Genomic DNA, 21,283 nt, shown 5'->3' with positions numbered 1-21,283 from the left:
AGGAGAACAGTTGCCAGCCAATTCTAGGTGGGTCTGCCCCTGGGGTCAGTCTGGAACATTGGTAGGCAAGCTAAGGCCCGGGGGCCAAATCCGGCCCAATCACCTTCTAAATCCAGCCTGCGGCCGGTCCAGGAATCAGCGTGTTTTTACATGAGTAGAATGTGTGCTTTTATTTAAAATGCATCTCTGGGTTATTTGTGGGGCATAGGAATTCGTTCATTTTTTCTCTCCAAAATATAGTCTGGCCCCCCCACAAGGTCTGAGGGACAGTGGACGGGCCCCCTGCTGAAAAAGTTTGCTGACCCCTAGTCTGGAGGCTGCAGCTGGTGCAGAAGGTGCCAGCGAGTTCGTGTGTGTGGTCAAACTACTGCCAGCACGCAACACCTTGCTTGCAAAATCTGACCTGGCTGCTAATTTGCTAGCGGGTCAACAGAAAAAGGGTCTGGAAAACCAAGCCTGATGGGGATGGGATGAGGAAGTTGGTGAGCTGTCTTCAAATATCAAATGTCATATGGAAGATGGAACAAGCTTGTTTTGTGGTGTTCTGGAGGGCCAGGACTTGAACCAAGGGATTCAAATGACAAGGAAAGAGATTCCGACGAAACATTAGGAACGACTTTCTGACAGTAAAAGCTGTTCAGCAATGGAATGGACTACCTAGGAATTATGGTGCTGGAGGAGACTCTTGAGAGTCCCATGGACTGCAAGAAGATCAAACCGATCCATTCTGAAGGAAATCAGCCCTGAGTGCTCACTGGAAGGACAGATCGTGAAGCTGAGGCTCCAAGACTTTGGCCACCTCATGAGAAGAGAAGACTCCCTGGAAAAGACCCTGATGTTGGGAAAGATGGAGGGCACAAGGAGAAGGGGAAGACAGAGGACAAGATGGTGGGACAGTGTTCTCGAAGCTACCAGAATGAGATTGACCAAACTGCGGGAGGCAGTGGAAGACAGAAGTGCCTGGCGTGCTGTGGTCCACGGGGTCACGAAGAGTCGGACACCACTAAACGACTAAACAACAACAACCTAGGAAAGTTTTTAAAATCCTTGGAGGATTTTAAAATCCTTGGAGGATTTTAAGCAGAGGTTGGATAGCCATCTGTTAGGGGTTATTTAATGAGATTCCTGCATTGCAGGGGGTTGGACTGGATGACCTTTGGGTTCCCTTCCAGCTCCACAAATCTATGATTCCATCTGTTCTGAGGGCCAGGCAGAGAGTCAGAGACACACTCTTTCCTGGCCCCAGTCTGAGGCTCTCCAGCCCTGCTCTAACCATTGCACCACACACTGGGTCCGCAATATGGATTTCCCATTCTCACTTCAGACTGTCATGTCTGCAATTACAGCTTTACAATCCCAGCCACATAAAGTGTGACCCAGACATGGCCATTTCTCCCCCACGTGCACAAAGCCCTTCTGCATCTCTCCTCCAGCACCACGATTTTAAAAATGTGTGAGAAGATGCACTCTCACAGCGAAGTATGTTTTTCATTTTATATCGAAAGGGCTCTGGTATTCACTCGCTTTCCCACTTGCTCCCAACTTTCACATCTCAACCCACAAACGCTTTCATTTTCACAAAGTCCCCTTCTGCTGCTGTCTCTGTCTCGTTCTGTCATCCGTCACATGAAATGTCATGCCGAAAGACATAGAAAAAGAAAAAGAAGCCAACCATACGGCAGAGAATTCCCACACTCTTTGCAAAAACCAAACATGACTATGCTCAGCAATACCCCCTGTTATTTGATTTTACCTCTGACTCACAAAAGCGATGTGTGATACCAGATGATTAGAGAAGGAAAAGGCTTTTGATGGGTACTGAATGAGTCTTATATCTGGTATTGGAGAAAGTACTTATTTACAGAGCTCATGGGGTTCTGTCCTGGGCCTGTTGCTCAACATCTTTTTAAACAACTTAGATAAAGGAATAGAGGGGAAGCTTGTATTTGTCATTACAAAAGACTGGCCAGACTCCCCAGGGTATCCAATCAAGTGAGCATTGACAGGTAATGCACTCAGATTTCTGCTGTAGACCACCTTTTCTGTGATGTAGGTATGGTGTATGGGTGGTGGTGGTGGTCTTGAGCTCCAGGGCAGGGAATTTAAAATGTCTATATAAGGGCAGGCACACCTTGGTTCTGGATTCTCCTTCTTTCCTGCGTGTGAGGGGAGCACCCTGTTGCAACAGATCAATAAAGATCCGGCTTACTAGCTGCTTTGCTTCTCGATATCCTCTGGTTGGCCTCTGTTATTTTCTCCTGCCAATAGGGAACCTAGGTAAGGACTCTATATGGGCTCTTGGATACCCCATAAGGGAAGAAGGGCAGATTTTGGTTTACAACACTGGTAGTGGGGAAAGAGAAGAAGAAGAAGAGTTTGGATTTGATATCCTGCTTTATCACTACCCGAAGGAGTCTCAAAGCGGCTAACATTCTCCTTTCCCTTCCTCCTCCACAACAAACACTCTGTGGGGTGAGTGAGGCTGAGAGACTTCAGAGAAGAGTGACTAGCCCAAGGTCACCCAGCAGCTGCATGTGGAGGAGCGGGGAATCGAACCCAGTTCACCAGATTACGAGTCCACCGCTCTGAACCACTACACCACTCTGGCTCACTGTTGCACTCTGGTCTGGGCTACTCAGAGGCATCTGGTAGCAGGACTGGATGGGCTATTGGCCGGATCAAGCAAACTTTTCTTACGTTCTCCCTACCAATCTCACTTTAAAGTCTCACTCCTGTTTTCCGGGGATTGTCAGCACAGGCAGAACTAAAAAGCAGCTCAGGTGAAGCTTCTCTCCCAGGCAGACCAGATGCCAAAGATCTTGCAGAAACCCAGAAGTCCAATGTTGCAACAGTTCTTAACCTTTAGCCAGTCAGAGGCATGGGGCAACGGTCTCCTCCTTGCTTCTGCAAACTCTTTCCTGGCATGTTTGCACAAATTGCTTTCCTGGATTAGACGAAGGTTCATCATGTCCCGACCTAAATGGGCAATGATTGGCTAGATAGGGACGTGAGAAATACACATGCCGGTTTCAAGGCAAGAAAGGATAAAGGAGAAGGTGCTGGAAGGAGCCAACAGAAATGTGATTCCTGGTGGAGCAAGAAACAGCCCCTCCTGTAGGGCTGCCAGCTCTTGAATTTGAAACTTTTTCTGGTATCTGATGATAGGGGTGGGACAGAACGAGCTGAACCTGCCTAATTCACACTTTCCGAAACACAGCAAATCCTATGAAATCCAGGCCTTTCTGAATTCTGCAATGCCGTTCCCCATCCCAAATAATGCCTACAAAATAGACATAGAATCATAGAATCATAGAGTTGGAAGAGACCACAAGGGCCATCGAGTCCAACCCCCTGCCAAGCAGGAAACACCATCAGAGCACTCCTGACATATGGTTGTCAAGCCTCTGCTTAAAGACCTCCAAAGAAGGAGACTCCACCACACTCCTTGGCAGCAAATTCCACTGTCGAACAGCTCTTACTGTCAGGAAGTTCTTCCTAATGTTTAGGTGGAATCTTCTTTCTTGTAGTTTGGCTCCATTGCTCCGTGTCCGCTTCTCTGGAGCAGCAGAAAACAACCTTTCTCCCTCCTCTATGTGACATCCTTTTATATATTTGAACATGGCTATCATATCACCCCTTAACCTCCTCTTCTCCAGGCTAAACATGCCCAGCTCCCTTAGCCGTTCCTCATAAGGCATCGTTTCCAGGCCTTTGACCATTTTGGTTGCCCTCCTCTGGACACATTCCAGTTTGTCAGTGTCCTTCTTGAACTGTGGTGCCCAGAACTGGACACAGTACTCCAGGTGAGGTCTGACCAGAGCAGAATACAGTGGCACTATTATTTCCCTTGATCTAGATGCTATACTCCTATTGATGCAGCCCAGAACTGCATTGGCTTTTTTAGCTGCCGCGTCACACTGTTGGCTCATGTCAAGTTTGTGGTCAACCAAGACTCCTAGATCCTTTTCATAACAGAGTACAAGACGCCTAACTAATGTAATCAGCTCTAAACTATTTCCAAATCTACTTAATTTTGACTGTGTCGTTTGCGCTCTGTACATGCACGGACTGTTTCTTGGGGGTTTATGGGGTATTTGGTTAATGCCTTTTTAGAAACTGAAATATAAAGTTAAGATTTTTAATTAATAATAATAATACAGTGGTACCTCGGGTTAAGTACTTAATTCGTTCCGGAGGTCCGTTCTTAACCTGAAACTGTTCTTAACCTGAAGCACCACTTTAGCTAATGGGGCCTCCTGCTGCCGCCGCGCCGGAGGAGCACCATTTCTGTTCTCATCCTGAAGCAAAGTTCTTAACCTGAAGCACTATTTCTGGGTTAGCGGAGTCTGTAACCTGAAGCGTATGTAACCTGAAGTGTATGTAACCTGAGGTACCACTGTAATGATAAATATTTTTATTATCTATACCCTGCCCATCTGGCTAGGTTTCCACTCTGGGCAGCTTACAGCACATGGCAGCATTTTTAAACGACCCCAACCTCAAAGTGATGCAGCCATCCCTTTGGGCAGGGAGTTTGCCACTCCTGGGTTCTGCACAGTCACAAAGCGTATTGTAAATAAAAAGTTAAGTAGCTGGTTGCAGCCACAGCAGAGTGAGGACAAAGCTCCCCTTGTTGGCTGGGTCCGTCTCCCCTCGCCTCATCGCTTTCCCCTGAAGGCCTTTAAAAGAAAGCAAAGGGGATTTCCTGAGACAAATGCGGAGGGGCCTGTCTCCCTCCTGGCATCCTGGGTGCAAATTCTTTCTCTTTCTGGCTTGGTGCCATCGTCTGCCCCCCCCCCCCAGTTTCCCTATATTAGTCAAATGCCTTCCCAGTGCTTAGAGACTCCATCCCCTCTAAGGTCTGGTCTGGTCTGGGTAACCTCTCCCAGACAGGGACCCTGTCTGCATTCCTAATGGAATGATTTGAATATGAATATGTCCTTTCTCTTTTTTTGGGGGGGGGGCGTTAGAGAGGCGAGGGAGGCTCCTTTCATTCCGAAGATGCGAGCACCTCAAACTCTCGTGGCAAACGAGGGAGATTAGATGGGTGGGTCTCCGAGCTGTCATCCTTCAGAGAAAAGGGATATCAAGTTTATTTATCATTTCACTGCATTTCTGTCTAACTTTTTTCTCCAGGGAGCTGAAGGTGGTTCTCTCCCTCTTTGTTTAATTAATCACTACAACAACCTTTTAATGAGGGTGAAAGAGGAGAGTGCAAAATATGGTCTGAAGCTCAACATCAAAAAAACGAAGATCATGGCCACTGAGCCCATCACCTCCTGGCAAATAGAAGGGAAAGAAATGGAGGCAGTGAGAGATTTTACTTTCTTGGGCTCCATGATCACTGCAGATGGTGACAGCAGTCACGAAATTAAAAGACGCCTGCTTCTCGGGAGAAAAGCAATGACAAACCTAGACAGCATCTTAAAAAGTAGAGACATCACCTTGCCAACAAAGGTCCGTATAGTTAAAGCTATGGTTTTCCCAGTAGTGATGTATGGAAGTGAGAGCTGGACCATAAAGAAGGCTGATTGCCGAAGAATTGATGCTTTTGAATTCTGGTGCTGGAGGAGACTCTTGAGAGTCCCATGGACTGCAAGAAGATCCAACCTCTCCATTCTGAAGGAAATCAGCCCTGAGTGCTCACTGGAAGGACAGATCCTGAAGCTGAGGCTCCAAGACTTTGGCCACCTCATGAGAAGAGAAGACTCCCTGGAAAAGACCCTGATGTTGGGAAAGATGGAGGACAAAGGAGAAGGGGACGACAGAGGATGAGATGGTGGGACAGTGTTCTCGAAGCTACCAGAATGAGATTGACCAAACTGCGGGAGGCAGTGGAAGACAGGAGTGCCTGGCGTGCTCTGGTCCAGCGGGTCACGAAGAGTCGGACACGACTAAATGATTAAACAACAACAACAACAACAACCCTGTGAAGAAGGTTGGGGTGAGAGGCAACGACTAGTCCCCAAGGTCACCCAGTGAGCTTCACGGCCAGTGTAGGATTTGAACACTTATCTCTCAGCTCCAGGTCCAACACGCTAACCACTACACCACACTGGATCTCCAAGCTGAGAATCTAAAGACTCCAAGGTAACCTTCCACAACTGGGTGTGACTACCAGGTGCTTGGTGATCTAAGGCTTCCACCAGTCGCAGACCACAAATTGGTTGGGGCTGACAAGACTCATGGCCAAAGCAGCTGGTGAACATAACAACGTAGGGCCTTGCAGGATCAGGCCAATGGCCCATCGACTCCAACATCCTGTTCTCACAGTGGCCAGCCAGTTGCCTGTGGGAAACCAGCAAGCAGAATTCGAACACAAGAGCAGCTCTCCCCTCCTGCAGTTTCCAGCAATTGAGATTCAGAAGCATGATTGTCTCTGACCGGGAAGGCAGAGCGTTACCATAGTATCTAGTCACCACCAATAGCCCTCTCCTCCATGAATTTGTTTGGTCCTCTTTTAAAGCCATCCAAGTTGTGGACATCACTGCCTCCTGTGGGAGGGAGTTCCATAGTTTAACTAGTCACTGATTGAAGTACTTACTTTTCTCTGTCCTAAAATGTATAATAATAATAATAATAATAGAAGAGTTTGGATTTGATATCCCGCTTTATCACTACCCAAAGGAGTCTCAAAGTGGCTCACAATCTCCTTTCCCTTCCTCCCCCACAACAAACACTCTGTGAGGTGAGTGGGGCTGAGAGACTTCAGAGAAGTGTGACTAGCCCAAGGTCCCCCAGGAGCTGCATGTGGAGGAGCGGAGACGCGGACCCGGTTCACCAGATTACAAGTCTGCTGCTCTTAACCACTACACCACACTGGCTCTCTAATAATAATTTATTTATTTATACCCTGCCCATCTGGCTGGGTTTCCCCAGCCATTCTGGGCTGCTCCCAACAGAATATTAAAAGCACAATAAAACTTCAAACATTAAAAACTTCCCTAAAGGACTGCCTTCAGATGGCTTCTAAAAGTCAGATAGTTGTTTATTTCCTTGACATCTGACAGAAGGGCCTTCCACAGGGTGGGTACCACCACCAAGAAGGCCCAACATTCAGCTTTGTTGGATATGCACCAATTCTAGTATGAAGAGAAGAAAAAAAATCTTTCCACGGGATACTTTTCCCATGTCACGCATAATTTTTATAAACTTCCATGCTGTTGCCTCTTACATGCTTTTTCCTGAAACTAAGAAGTTTGGCCCCCAGATGCACAAGGCTTCTCTAAATCCTTATTGGCAGGCTGTGGCACCATCATGTGGGATAGTTTTAATTTCTCTCCTTCTCCTGCCCTCACTGCCCTTTTAAGAATGGTTTCACAGGACACTGAACCTCAGATCTCGGGGGTAGCAAGTGTGTGAGAAGCTACAATAGGATGCTCCCAGCTAGGAGCTTAACATGCGATTTTTTGCTGCTCGTGCCTCATAATGGCCCACTTGCGGGGTTAAGCCCCCTTGGACTCTGCCCCCAAATCCCTTTAATGCTCTTGTGTCCATCTAAAACAATGTGTCTTTTGGGTAGTGACAAAATGGGGAGCAATGGCAGGAAGGCAACAGGGAGATTAAACAGAAGCTTCTCTTCATCACTAATAATTAGAAACATTCTTTTTTCCCAAAAGAGAAAGGGAAAATTATGCACAAGTAGCAACCCACATTCATTTGCTGGTGGGTTTGTTCGTTTGGGTAATATATTATCCTCTGTCAAGTTTCACTTCATTTGGTCATGTTGCATAATCTCTTGAATTTTTTCTCTCTCTCACACACACACACAAACAGGGTGCTTTATTCAAACATGACTCTCATATGTCATTCACGTACCACGCTTATTGTACACAGGAAATATTCACGGACACAGATAAACATCTGGAAAGCACTTTGAGAATGTGGATCGCTACCTTCTTTTTACCCTTAGTATACAGATCCCAAGTCCTTAATGCAGACTACTTTTTTTAATAAAAAACTCCTGAGTTAGAATTTTCATAGATGTTCCACGATCTTTCGGCAGCTGAGCTGATGGTTGGACAGAGTTCGTGTCAATCAACTGAAGCTCCGACAGCCAACAGAGCGGCAAGGGTTTTAAAGACCGCAGCGGGTATTTCCATTGGGGTTTTTCAGTCATATTTACTTGCTCATGAGGGACAAATGGACAAAAGCGCATCCCCCCCCATCCGCAAACTGATAAGGTCTAAGGTTTAATTTGAAACAACATTCATTTCTCCATGGCCTAGTAAGTACTTGATTAATGTCTCTGGCTTTGATTTCACAAAATAGATAGAAGGGTTAGGTAGGAACAGTGCCAGATTTAGGTAAAGGTAAAGGGGCCCCTGACCGTTAGGTCCAGTCGTGGCCGACTCTGGGGTTGCGACGCTCATCTCGCTTTACTGGCCGAGGGAGCCGGCATACAGCTTCCGGGTCATGTGGCCAGCATGACTAATTCGCTTCTGGCGAACCAGAGCAGCGCACGGAAACGCCGTTTACCTTCCCACCAGAGCGGTACCTAATTATCTACTTGCGCTTTGACGTGCTTTCGAACTGCTAGGTTGGCAGGAGCAGGGACCGAGCAACGGGAGCTCACCCATTGTGGGGATTCGAACCACCAACCTAGTGATCGGCAAGTCCTAAGCTCTGTGGTCTAACCCACAGTGCCACCCATGTCCCAGGTGCTGTATTTACGTATAAGCTAAACAAGCTATAGCTTAGGGCCCCACTCTCTTGGGGGCCCCCAAAAAAATTAAAGGAAAAAACCTGGATGTACATTTCCAAAATATAAGATAAAAAACAAATAAAATAAAACCTACATGCAGCAACAGTGTTTTGTGTTGTGTGGGCTCCTATTTTGTTATGTGCAAATGACTTTAGATACCTATTAGGCCCATAAATTGCCATATAGCATATATTCAACACAAAAAACAGCGACAATTTGTTGTTGACAAAGGATGGCTGGACATTTTAAGGGCCCCATTACCTTCAGGAACTTAGAGCCTCATCAAACCTAAATCAGGCCCTGGGTAGGAAGACAGATTGCAAGATCCCTTGTGGATGCAGAATGCAGGCAAGCAAGCTGTTTGACACAGGAGAAAGAGAGAGAGAAAGAAAGAAAGAAAGAAAGAAAGAAAGAAAGAAAGAGAAAGAAAGAAAGAAAGAAAGAAAGAAAGAGAAAGAAAGAAAGAAAGTCTTCTTGCAGCACATAGCTAAACTATGGAACTCACTCCCATGGGCGGCAGTGATGCCCTATGAAGAAAAGTTACAGTGCGATTTTAGGACTCAGAGTCATCCAGTGATGCTGAATATTCTGATATTCAGGACAGATTAAATAAAGGGCTTCATCACGCAGCTTATGATTAAATTGTGGGATTCCCTGCCATAAGATGTGGCTGTTAGAATTCCTGCTCCGTGATTGCAGTCATGGGATTGTTGTCTATCACATGACGGTGTGTATTTTGACTCCACAGAGTGGGAAGTGACGGAGACAGGATGTTTGTGTTCCTGTGTTCCGTGAAGTGGGACTGTTATCCTTTGTCATTTCTCTCTTTGCTGTCTGATGCTAGAGAGGGAGCCATGTTGCAGTGCTCCGTGTGTGTTTATATGTGGATAAAGTAGATTAGCCAAAATGCTGAGTTGCTGAGTTGCAAGGTGCCCTAACTCTGCGGATCCCTAAGTGTGCCGATGTCTGTTGGCATCGGTCGCTGTGATGTTTGGGCAGAAGAAAGCTTTGGAAGCTCCCGATCAACCAGGAGGGAGGGAACATGCCAGTCAGGCATGTGTCCCTGCCAGGGTCCTACTCGAGTGTAGGCTGAACTCCTGACAGTGGCAGTGGCTACCAAAGTGATGGCTTTAAGAATGTAAGGAGAGGCCAATGACTCCTCTAGTCCAGCATTCTGTTCTCAAGGCGGTCAACCAGTAGGATAAAGGCTACCAATGCCTATTAGTCATGATGACTAGATGCCACCTCCAAGCTCAGAGGCCTTTGAATACCAGCCCTTGGGAAGAAGAAGAAGAAGAAGAAGAAGAAGAAGAAGAAGAAGAAGAAGAAGAAGAAGGAGAAGAGTAGTTTGGATTTGATATCCTGCCTTTCACTCCCTTTAAGGAGTCTCAAAGCGGCTAACATTCTCCTTTCCCTTCCTTGCCCATAACAAACACTCTGTGAGGTGAGTGGGGCTGAGAGACTTCAAAGAAGTGTGACTGGCCCAAGGTCACCCAGCAGCTGCATGTGGAGGAGCGGAGACGCGAACCCGGTTCCCCAGATTACGAGTCTATCGCTCTTAACCACTACACCACACTGGCTCACAGAGTTTAGGCCTTCGGTCTAATTCAGTAGTTTCCTGCATCACAGGGGGTTGGGCTAGATGATCCTTGGGGTCCCTTCCAACTCTACAGTTCTGTGATTTCATGTTCTTAGGATGCACTCAACTCTTCCACTGAAATCAGTGTGAATGAAAATGCTGACAGCCGCTAGGATTCTGGTACCCCAGAGTTGGAAAGACGGACATGGTCGCTTACCAGAGTGGAATGGCAGAACAAATTGCTGGACTATGCAGAAATGGCAAAAACGACCAGGAAAACCAGAAACCAGGTAGATCAAAACTTTAGTAAAGATTGGGAGGAATTTATATTATATTTGAAGAACCGCTGTAAACACTTGAACTCCTAAGCAGGTTTAAAATAACTCTTGTAAGGTAACAAAGTCTTTGGACAAAATGGATATCTGGAAAACTGGGGTGACATATGATATGCAGTAGAAAAGAGTAAATAAAGAACCCATGGAGGGCACAGCTGTCAACGTTTCCCTTTTTTAAAAAGAAATTCCCTTATTCCGAATAGGATTCCTCGCAAGAAAAGGGAAAAGTTGACAGCTATGATGGAGAGGTGGGGGGGAAGTCAAAAGATTAGGAAGAATCTTGTTTGTTTGTTTGTTTGTTTGTTTGTTTTTTTGGAGTGTGAATGTAAACATCAATTTGTAAAATCCAATAAGTTTTTTTATATAAAAAAAGAAACTTTTGCTGGATCGGGACCTTTGCATTTAGGTTTCCCGCTGTTTCACATTGATTTAAGCCACCCACCCTCACAACGGCCATCCTCCTCAGTCCATCAGCACCGCCACAAATTTCCTGGCCGCCTGCCTGCTCTCTTGACACTCCATTTCCGAGAATGCTTTCACTCCTGCAAATGGAATTTTGCTGCTTTAATGAGGAGTTTATATATACGTTACAAGGGATGGATTATATCCTCCCCTCATCAACCCAATTAGCGCATTCCAGGCCGGGCCAGGGAGAGGTTGACGGCCTCCGCTGTTGACTGCCTGCCGCAGGGTAGCAATGAAGAACGCTGGCATTCACAGGGTTCCCATGACATTGTAGGAACCACTTTCGAAAACAGATCCTTACACTTTTTCCTTGCATCCCGGCTGGGAATGGGGCAGAAATAGAATTATCCCTGAAGTTAAAGGTGGACCTACCCGATTCACACTTCCCAGAGCAACACAGGGGCTGAAATGCAGTCCCTGAATTTTGCAACGCAGTTCTGCAGCCAGCTAACGTGCATTTACTAGGAAAAAGTGGGTAAGGAATGCACATATATGTGAAAATAACAGCCAAAAATGCACCATATTAAGGGAAATTGCTTGCAAAAATGTGCAGGCAAAATTTCATAGCAATGCGGAATTAGGAAAAAGTTGCTGGCGAATTTTCATGAGTCCCTTTGTAAAAAAATCTCAGAATGATGTGGAAATGTTTGGAGCTAAATTCAAGACTGGAAAAACGGGAAACTAAAAATGGACAGATTCACCCACCCCAAAACCTCTTCTACCTTGTGGGATATCTTCAGGAGAAGAAAAGGCTATACAGTGGTACGTCGGGATACAGACACTTCAGGTTACATATGCTTCAGGTTACAGACTCCGCTAACCCAGAAATAGTACCTTGGGTTAAGAACTTTGCTTCAGGATGAGAACAGAAATCGTGCTCTGGTGGCACGGCGGCAGCAGGAGGCCCCATTAGCTAAAGTGGTGCTTCAGGTTAAGAACAGTTTCAGGTTAAGAACAGACCTCCAGAATGGATTAAGTACTTAACCCGAGGTACCACTGTATTATGTATTTGAATTATGTATTTAATTTGAATTACTGTATTTGAATTATGGTGCTGGAGGAGACTCTTGAGAGTCCCATGGACTGCAAGAAGATCAAACCTCTCCATTCTTAAGGAAATCAGCCCTGAGTGATCACTGGAAGGACAGATCCTGAAGCTGAGGCTCCAAGACTTTGGCCACCTCATGAGAAGACTCCCTGGAAAAGACCCTGATGTTGGGAAAGATGGAGGGCACAAGGAGAAGGGGATGACAGAGGACGAGATGGTGGGACACTGTTCTCGAAGCTGCCAGCAGGAGTTTGACCAAACTGCGGGAGGCAGTGGAAGACAGAAGTGCCTGGCATGCTCTGGTCCAGGGGGTCACGAAGAGGCGGACAAGACTAAACGACTAAACAACAACAACAACAACAACAAACCACTGTACAAATCTGGATAGCACCTTGTACGCCTCCTTCCGGCAACTCTTGCAGCCAAGCTAGTGCCAAATGTATTGCTCTGCTTGACTTTGGACCACATCATCAAGGCCAAGAGGGGGGTCTTGTCGTCTGGGCAGCCCAGAACCTCCAGACACATTGCCCAGGATTGCACCCCGTCCAGGTGCTGCTAGTGCAACAGTGTGACTTCACCCCCAGAGGCATACTCCATTGTCTCTCAAGACAGACAGATGACAACCACAATAGCAATGCAGTCTGGAGTTAGGATGTGAGACCCTGGCCGCCAGGTATCCTGGAGCTCAGATCTTAGGCGACACAAGCAGAAGATACTCTGAGCATGGATCCTGGCAGGATCAGGTACCCACAGTGGCTGCCCATTGGCACTAGCAGGGTGGGAAGCAGGGAGCCCAGACTGTGGGTGGAGCCAGAAGTGATGGCAGGCGAAGCCAAACTCTGGTTTTGACTCCATCCTCCTCCTCACTGCTCTACAAAGCAAAACATTGAGACTGAGGAAGACGCTTAACGGGCAGGATTGTTCCCTGGACTATTTGCAAGGAGGAAGTGTGGTATGTAATCTACTAGAGCAGTCAAGTACAACAATACCTGTTTATCAGCTCTACCAGTACGCAGTATGAGACCCTCCCTGACCGCAGACTGCCTCGCCAGTGGTGCATGCTCTGGTTATCTCTTACTTGGACTACTGCAATGCACTCTCCGTGGGGCTACCTTTGAAGGTGACCTGGAAACTGCAACTAATCCAGAATGCGGCAGCTAGACTGGTGGCTGGGAGCGGCCACCGAGACCACATAACACCGGTCTTGAAAGACCTACATAGGCTCCCAGTACGTTTCCAAGCACAATTCAAAGTGTTGGTGTTGACCTTTAAAGCCCTAAATGGCCTTGGTCCAGTACACCTGAAGGAGCGTCTCCACCCCCATCGTCCTGCCCGGACACTGAAGTCCAGCACTGAGGGCCTTCTGGCGGTTCCCTCACTGCGAGAAGCCGAGTTACAGGGAACCAGGCAGAGGGCCTTCTCGGTGGTGGCACCCACCCTGTGGAACGCCCTTCCACCAGATGTCAAAGAGAAAAACAACTACCTGACATTTAGAAGACATCTGAAGGCAGCCCTGTTTAGGGAAGCTTTTAATGTTTAATAGATTATTGTATTTTAATATTCTGTTGGAAGCCGCCGGAATGAATTAAGTACAGTGGCACCTCGGGTTAAGTACTTAACTCGTTCCGGAGGTCCGTTCTTAACCTGAAACTGTTCCTAACCTGAAGCACCACTTTAGCTAATGGGGCCTCCCGCTGCTGCCATGCCGCCGGAGCACGATTTCTGTTCTCATCCTGAAGCAAAGTTCTTAACCGGAGGTACTATTTCTGGGTTAGCGGAGTTTGTAACCTGAAGCGTATGTAACCTGAAGTGTCTGTAACCCGAGGTACCACTGTACTTAACCTGAGGTACCACCGTACTCAGACTGGCCCAGCAATGAGGAGAAACATTGGCACGGCTGTTTTCAAACCTGTGTCCAAGAGAAACAGCCGTTGTTTGAGAGGGCTGTGTGTTTTTGCAACGCATTTCTCTCTCTCTCTCTTCAGCCAGTGCTTGATGCTCTTCCTCAGGGACAGATCTTCTCTAGTGAACATGTCGACATAATGACCCCGGAGGGGAATCCCGCCAAACAAGCAGCCAAGATTTAATTACCAGCCGCTCTCGGGATGTAAATGATCTATGAAAAAGTATACAGTCCTCAGCGGAGGCAGCACACATTAACCAGCCCGCGTGACCCCTCTGTTTAGTTTACTGTCAGAGGTCTCTCCTGGGTTCTTTGGGGAAGGGGGAATGACTGGCAAGGCGGCTGGGAGGGGGAGAAGGCCCAGGGTTCGGAGGAGAAATGGTTCTCTGATGCAGAAGGGCAGGCAGGGACTCACAAACTCATTAAACCATAGAACTGTAGAGCTGGGTGGGACCCTGAGGGTCATCCAGACCAACCCCCTGCAATTGCAGGAATCTCAACTAAAGCATCCAGGACAGATGGCCATCCGGCCTCTGCTTTCAAAGCCTTCATGGAGGGAGAGTCCACAACTTTCTGAGGGAGACCGTTCCACTGTCAAACAGCTCTTACTGTCAGAAGCTTATTTTGGGTGTTTAGTCGGAATCTCCTTTCCCCCCAATTTCAGTCCATTGATAATAATAATAATAATAATAATAATAATAATAATAATAATAATAATAATTTAGTATTTATACCCCGCCCATCTGGCTGGGCTTCCCCAGCCACTCTGGGCGGCTTCCAACAAAATATTAAAATGCAGTAATGCATCAAACATTAAAAGCTTCCCTAAAGAGGGCTGCCTTCAGAATTCTTCTAAAAGTCTGGTAGTTGTTGTTCTCTTTGACATCTGGTGGGAGGGCGTTCCACAGGGCGCGTGCCACTACCGAGAAGGCCAGATTAAGAGTATCTGCTACTTGCCAGGGTCAAAGTTGAGCATCTCTTGCCACTGATATTCAGAGATATATTGCTCCTGGACATGAAGGTTCCATTCAGCTATGATTCTGGGATGAGTTAAATAGGTCTCACCAGTGTTTGGAAACAAAACTGTCCCAATCCAGCAAAAGTTTGGCATTTTCTCAGCCTGGCATCTAAGAGATCTCACTGCACTCCTTTCTTCTTGATGTTTAAAGCCAGGCTCCCCCAGGACAGGCCTTCAAACAGAGGACCATCCTCTACAAAATAGGGCACATGGCCACTCTATTACCACCCCTCCCTCCCCCCGTCCCCCCTTCTGTGTGTAGCTGAAGCTGCAGTTTCTTGGCTCCTGTGCATGCACAGAGAGCAGATTGCTTCTGGACAACCTATTGTGCTGATTGGCTGAAGCTGAATGTTGGAAGATTTGGAACAGATAAAGGAAAGTCTTTCACGCACACAGTTAAACTATGGAACTCCCTGCCACAGGAGTCAGTGATGGCCACAAACCTAGGTGGCTTTGAAAGAGGAATAGGCACATTCATGGGGGAGGAGTGGGCTGTCAAAGGCTGCTAGATATGATGGCTCTGCTCTGCCTCCACAGTTGGTGTGATGGTCTGGGGCTCGGATTTGGAACCAGAGGGGTCTCAGTCCTTTGCCTCAGGCATCATCTGAACCAAGTCTGGGGCCTGATCCTGAAGAGTCCCAGTCTGCACAGGTTCCCCTGCAACAAACACCAGCTGGGCCAAGTCAGGGGCCTGAGCCTGCCCTGGCTCCAGATATGGGGATGACCTCATTGCCTCCAGCTGGGCCATCACTTACAGCTGCTCCACTACCGGTTGGGTCAGGAGAGGCTGAGGCAGCCCCTGGGTCTAGTAACCCACCGACGTCTCCTGAGCTGCAGAGACAAAGGTCTGAGAGAAGGAGAGACCTCCGGGTTAGCGCCATCGGCGAATGGTGGAGTTCCTCCGACTGGAGGAACTGGCTCTGTGGAAATTGGGTCTTCCCACCGCGGTGAAGGTGGGGACCCGCTAGAAATCCCAGGTGGAGGAAGCCTGGGAACGTGGGGTTCAGCAGGGCACCAGGAGCGCCTCCCCTACTCACGGGGAACCCCATTTCGGGGCTCCGGAGTGAAGTGGGGTGAGCGGCGCGGTGCTGCGAACTGATTGCTACTTTCACGGAGTGAAGCCGCACAGCCATTGCCGGAGAGCGCTGACTTTTTCCTGTGGACAATTGGATTTAAAACAAGTACCCGTGAGTAGAAACGGAAAATTGGATCAAGAAATATCCTAATTTGGCACCGAAGCTGGAAGGTTCAAAACAGGAAGTCCGCCTTCCGCTTTTTGTATATAGACTGAAGCAAAAACCTTGTAAGCTAAAGCCTGGAAAGTCGTTTATAAAAGTCTAAATTTCCTTCATTTATAACCACTAAAACCCCCTTGGAAGCAGGAGAAAATGGGGGGGGGGGGGACTTTGTTTAAGCCTGCAGGAGAGGGAGTAAAGAAAGACAAGTTTTCACCGTCTCAAACCTGGGAACGGGTGTCAGAGACAGAAATTGTTGGAGATGTTCATTGACTGTGAATGGAACACTTTGACAGATAGCTAAAAAAGAGAAATAAACTGATTCCAATGTTGCCTTTTGCATTCTAAAGAAACAAAATATCTGAAAAATGAAAGTAATTTTCCTTTGTTGGACTTGCCTTAAAAAGATGGATACAAATAGAAATTGTCTCCTCTAGAGGGAGCTTGTTAAATTGTTGCTGCAGTCTACTTGAGGACTATACAGCTGTGAGATTAAGATCGTGGGACCAGTCCTTTTGACCTTGGATAAAAATGTGCTGGGAGGAAGTTTTGGTGCTTGCTTTATGCAAGACAAGTGCTTTGTTGGAACAGATGCATGAGAAGATGGATTTGATGAATGAGAAAACGGATTTGATGACTGTTGTGGTCAATAACTGTGGACAAACAGGGAATACTGATACAGAAACTGTTCAGGGACCAACTCAGGAACCTGTATTGATTGGGCAAGTGCAAGTGCAGAAGATAATGGAGGAGGTTGCGGTTGCACCTCAAATAATACAAACGGAGAGATCCGAGGCCCTGCAGGAGCATAAGCCGCTGATTTTGAAGACTGAAGTTGGAGTGGGCCAGGGGGAGTCTGGAGCTGAGGAGGTTCTTAACTTCGGAGGATTACATTGATGACTGTGGGGAGTGGGACTGTGGGGAACGGGCTGGTTTGATGAAGGGAGATGGAGATAACTTTGGGCTGGAACCTCCCAGAGACCTACTCCTCAATGAGAAAGGAAAGAAATTAAGAAAGAGACCAACAAAAGACAAGGAAAAGTGCAGGTATAAATAAGAAGAAGAAGATCCGCAGAAGGGACATGGAAGAGACTTAAGAGCCTCGGGTATAAGATTACCGGGTTGATGGACTGGACGGAATGGACAGTAAGGACTGACATAACCCGAGACCAGGAAGAAGAGACATTGGATGAAGATTGGAAGAAAGTTCTTAAAAATTTATTTTGAGAATTAGTGTAAAATTAATGAGTATTAGGAAAAATGTTGGAATGAAACTATTTGGCTTTAATAGAAATGATATAAGGAGTTATGTATAAATATTAAGTTTTAAGGTATTTTATAGTAAGATAAGGTTAAAATAAATTAAGGTAAATTGAATGACAGAATATAGTGAAAGATGGAAAGGATTTGCTGAGTTAATTAATAGGTTAAATTGTTAAGATAAATTATTCAATAAAAATTGAGAAAGCTGGAAAGAATTTGCTGAAATAACTAATTAAACTAGAATACAAAAAGGGAGGTGTGAGGAGGTCAATGAAACAAGCAAATGGAAGTTAAAGATATGCAATATGGGATTTGTGTGTTTTTTTTTCCTTTTTGTTGTATTGTTGTATTGGTTTTTATGCTTTGTTTTTTCCCCTTCTTTTTTATGTATTGTAGTGTTGTTTTCTATTTTTTCTTTTTTTCTGTAATCCTGAAATTTTTAATAAATATTATTTTAAAAATAATAATAATTATTATTTCTTGTCTAGATATGAGTGACTGAACTGTAGAACAGCACCATCCCCCTACATCTTAAATGGGTTTTGCACAGCTTTGAATGACTTTTTTTTGTTTAACTATATATAGTGACTTTTCAGTATTATATGTTTGGATATACAGCCCAGAAGTGTTGAGTGTAAATGCCGTGACTGAATAGTGTGCATACTAGTTTAGTTTAAGAAGAAGAATATATAATGCTAGTAATGTTTATTTTTATTTAACGAACTACTTGATTGTAATAAAACTTCTTAAGCATTTTACAGCAAATGTTCCTAGTAATGTTAGTCATTGTACTCATCATAATTGAACATCAAATGTATGCTTGTATCTAATTGACTAACTTTGGCTAAACAATGCAATAAATTTGCTCCATACAAAAAAAAAGAGAGAGAGAGAGAGAGAGAAGGAGAGACCTGACTACTCGCAGGAGGAGTGCTCGCCTTCGGGCGAAACAGGGAGGTGAGTCGCTGGGGGATCAGGACTGGCTGTTACCCCGACAAAGATAAAAGGCTGTCGGACCCCGCCCCAGGTTGTGGGAGCAACATTGCTGTATGCTAGATCCTGCACCTGTCCTTGCCTGGTTTCCTGCCTCGTGTCCTGCCTTGGCCCTGTCGGACGGACTCCCAGCAGAACCTTCGGATTCTGGACCGGACCTGGACCACATTTCACGGGTTACCCCCGGGCCCAGCACAGTGGGAGGCAGTGATGCTTCTGAATCCCAGTTGCTGGAAACCATGAGATGAGAGAAGGCTCTTGTGCTTGGATCCTGCTCACAGGTTTCACATAATGGCCATCTAGTTGGCCACAGGACAAGAAGCTAGCTAGCTGAGCCACTGGCCTGATCCAGCGGGCCCTCCTTACATTCTTATCCCACACTTTCCCGTCACTTTCGTTACCACAAAAACTCAGATATTTTGGGATGTGCCTTTGTTGTGCAAGAGTGACAAAGCTACTCTAATTGTGCAATCTTAATTTGCTGGTATGTGCCCAAATCCCAAGCACAAAATAGCAACTGTCTGGAAGCAGCCTAGGAGTGAACTGCCTTTAGGTGCAGGAGGGAAAGCTACACCCCGCTCTCAATGTTTCCTCCCATCGAAACATTCAAGGATGCTCTGTTTTCTACCCAGGGACACAGAAATCTGCATTGCTGCATTCACTGCTGTGAAGGCAGTACTAACTATTAATTAGTAGCTGCTGATATTTTTCTCATCTTCCATGAATGTGTACAAACCTGTCCTAAATATCTTCCACCTTCCACTTTCTCCATGCTGTGTATAATTTTATAAACATCTACTGTGTCTCCTCTAACTCACCTGCCCAGGTAAAGGTAAAGGGTAAAGGGACCCCTGACCATTAGGTCCAGTCGTGGCCGACTTTGGGGTTGCGGCGCTCATCTCGCTTTATTGGCTGAGGGAGCTGGTGTACAGCTTCCAGGTCATGTGGCCAGCAGGACTAAGCCGCTTCTGGCGAACCAGAGCAGCGCACGGAAACGCCGTTTACCTTCCCGCCAGAGCGGTACCTATTTATCTACTTGCACTTTGACGTGCTTTCGAACTGCTAGGTTAGCAGGAGCAGGGACTGAGCAATGGGAGCTCACCCCATCGTGGGGATTCGAACCGCTGACCTTCTGATCGGCAAGCCCTAGGCTCTGTGGTTTAACACACGGCGCCACCCGCGTCCCTTTTAAAAAGTGCCCAACAGACACAGAATTGCTCCAGAGGACACCAGCCTTCATTTAACAAATAAGTTTCTAGCTCTCATGAATGGAAACCGCGTTGGATTTCCAGTGGTAATCCAGAGGGGAAAGAGGGTCCCTATAAAGATTGTTGACTTTCTCTGTGAGCAAAGCTTGCAGATATATTTCCATTCTCAAGGCATAAAACGAAGCTGTTCTTTGGGGAGAGTTAGAGATCCCAGACATATTTTTTCATTATTGCATTTAAGTGCAGGGCTACAGATGGCCCAGGCCACACCCCACGGAACAGCCTGCTGGGCTGGCAGAATAGCTGCAAAATTAGAAAAACATGGAGGATTAACTATGGTGCTGTTGGGAATGAAGACAAACAAAACCCCGATCTGTGATGGCAGTTTCGAAACTGCACGGGGTTTGCAAAGAATTGTGCAGGAGGCAGCAGTGGCGAACGCTCAGGCCCCCTGTGGCAGCTGCAGCAAAGCCTTGGCCAAAGACATGCTGATCCTGTGGCAATTGAGGAGCTGCCAGGAGCCACGGAAATAGGGGCTGGCTTAGCTCCTCCAGAGTCAAGCCTGTGCTCAGCTGCTTCCCTGGAGCGCAGGGGGCCAGCTCAAGATGTTCTTTCCTCCTTGCACCAAAACGAACCTCGCTTCTCTGATTCATGTACCAAATATGACACTCCTTGTTGCCGCTCCTTAAATCGGAGACGGGGAGCCTTCTTCAGCCTGAGGAATGCTTTCCCTTTCCAGGGTCTTGTGCTAGTGGTGGGCGGGGCCAGAAGCAAAAGTAGGCGGAGCAACACTTTCCCCCTTTTCCTAAGACCTCCTCTCCAACGGAAGCTGAAAATCCTCAGGTGAACCCCTTCTCTCCATCCCATCAACATCAGAGGCATAGATGGCGGTCACACGACACAGGACCTTTTCTGTGGCTGCTCCCGGATGGTGGGACTCCCTCCCAAGGGAGGATAGCCTGGCTCCCTCCCTGTTATCCTTCTGTCAACAGGCTGAGACTTTCCTGTTCAGATGGGCCTTTGGAAGCTGAGGTGCAGACAATGTTAATCACCACCAGGCTGTTGTCAGGGCAAATCATATTTTAATTGTCGGTTCTAAATGTGTTCTGGTGTATTTTAATTATTGTTTCCAACAGGTTTGTTTTTATTACTTTGTATTTTATGAAGTTTTAAAATGTTGAATCCCAGCTTGGGAAGGAAGGCGGGATATAAATACATTTAATACTTTTAAAAGGTAAAGGACCCCTGACAGTTAAGTCCGGTCGCAGACGGTTCTGGGGTTGTGATGCTCATCTCGCTTTACTGGCTGAGGGAGCCGACGTTTTGTCCGCAGACAGTTTTTCCAGATCATGTGGCCAGCATGACTAAGCCGCTTCTGGCGCAACGGAACACCGAAACTAGAGCAGCGCACGGAAACGCTGTTTACCTTTCCACCGGAGCGGTACCTATTTATCTACTTGCACTTTTTTGGTGTGCTTTCGAACTGCTAGGTTGGCAGGAGCAGGGACCGAGCAACGGGAGCTCACCCCGTC

General features: G+C 46.7%; 1 protein-coding gene and 1 long non-coding RNA gene across 5 annotated transcripts in view; one reads left to right on the top strand and one right to left on the bottom strand.

Annotated features, from left to right (window-relative positions):
• The window catches only part of LOC308478187, a 353,980-nt gene that overhangs the window by 20,343 nt on the left and 312,354 nt on the right, over nt 1–21,283 (top strand). The window contains exon 2 of the long non-coding RNA XR_013986894.1: nt 11,887–12,013. This is a non-coding gene — a long non-coding RNA (uncharacterized lncRNA). The remainder of the gene's footprint in view (nt 1–11,886; nt 12,014–21,283) is intronic.
• MASP1 (MBL associated serine protease 1) overlaps nt 1–21,283 on the bottom strand; it is a 109,785-nt gene that overhangs the window by 71,569 nt on the left and 16,933 nt on the right. The window lies entirely within an intron of this gene.

The sequence above is a fragment of the Podarcis pityusensis genome, assembly GCF_964106645.2.
Source record: "Podarcis pityusensis genome assembly, chromosome: 5".
NCBI lineage: Eukaryota > Metazoa > Chordata > Lepidosauria > Squamata > Lacertidae > Podarcis > Podarcis pityusensis.
Note: the sequence above shows the minus strand (reverse complement) of the source record. Positions and strands in the feature narration are given on the sequence as shown.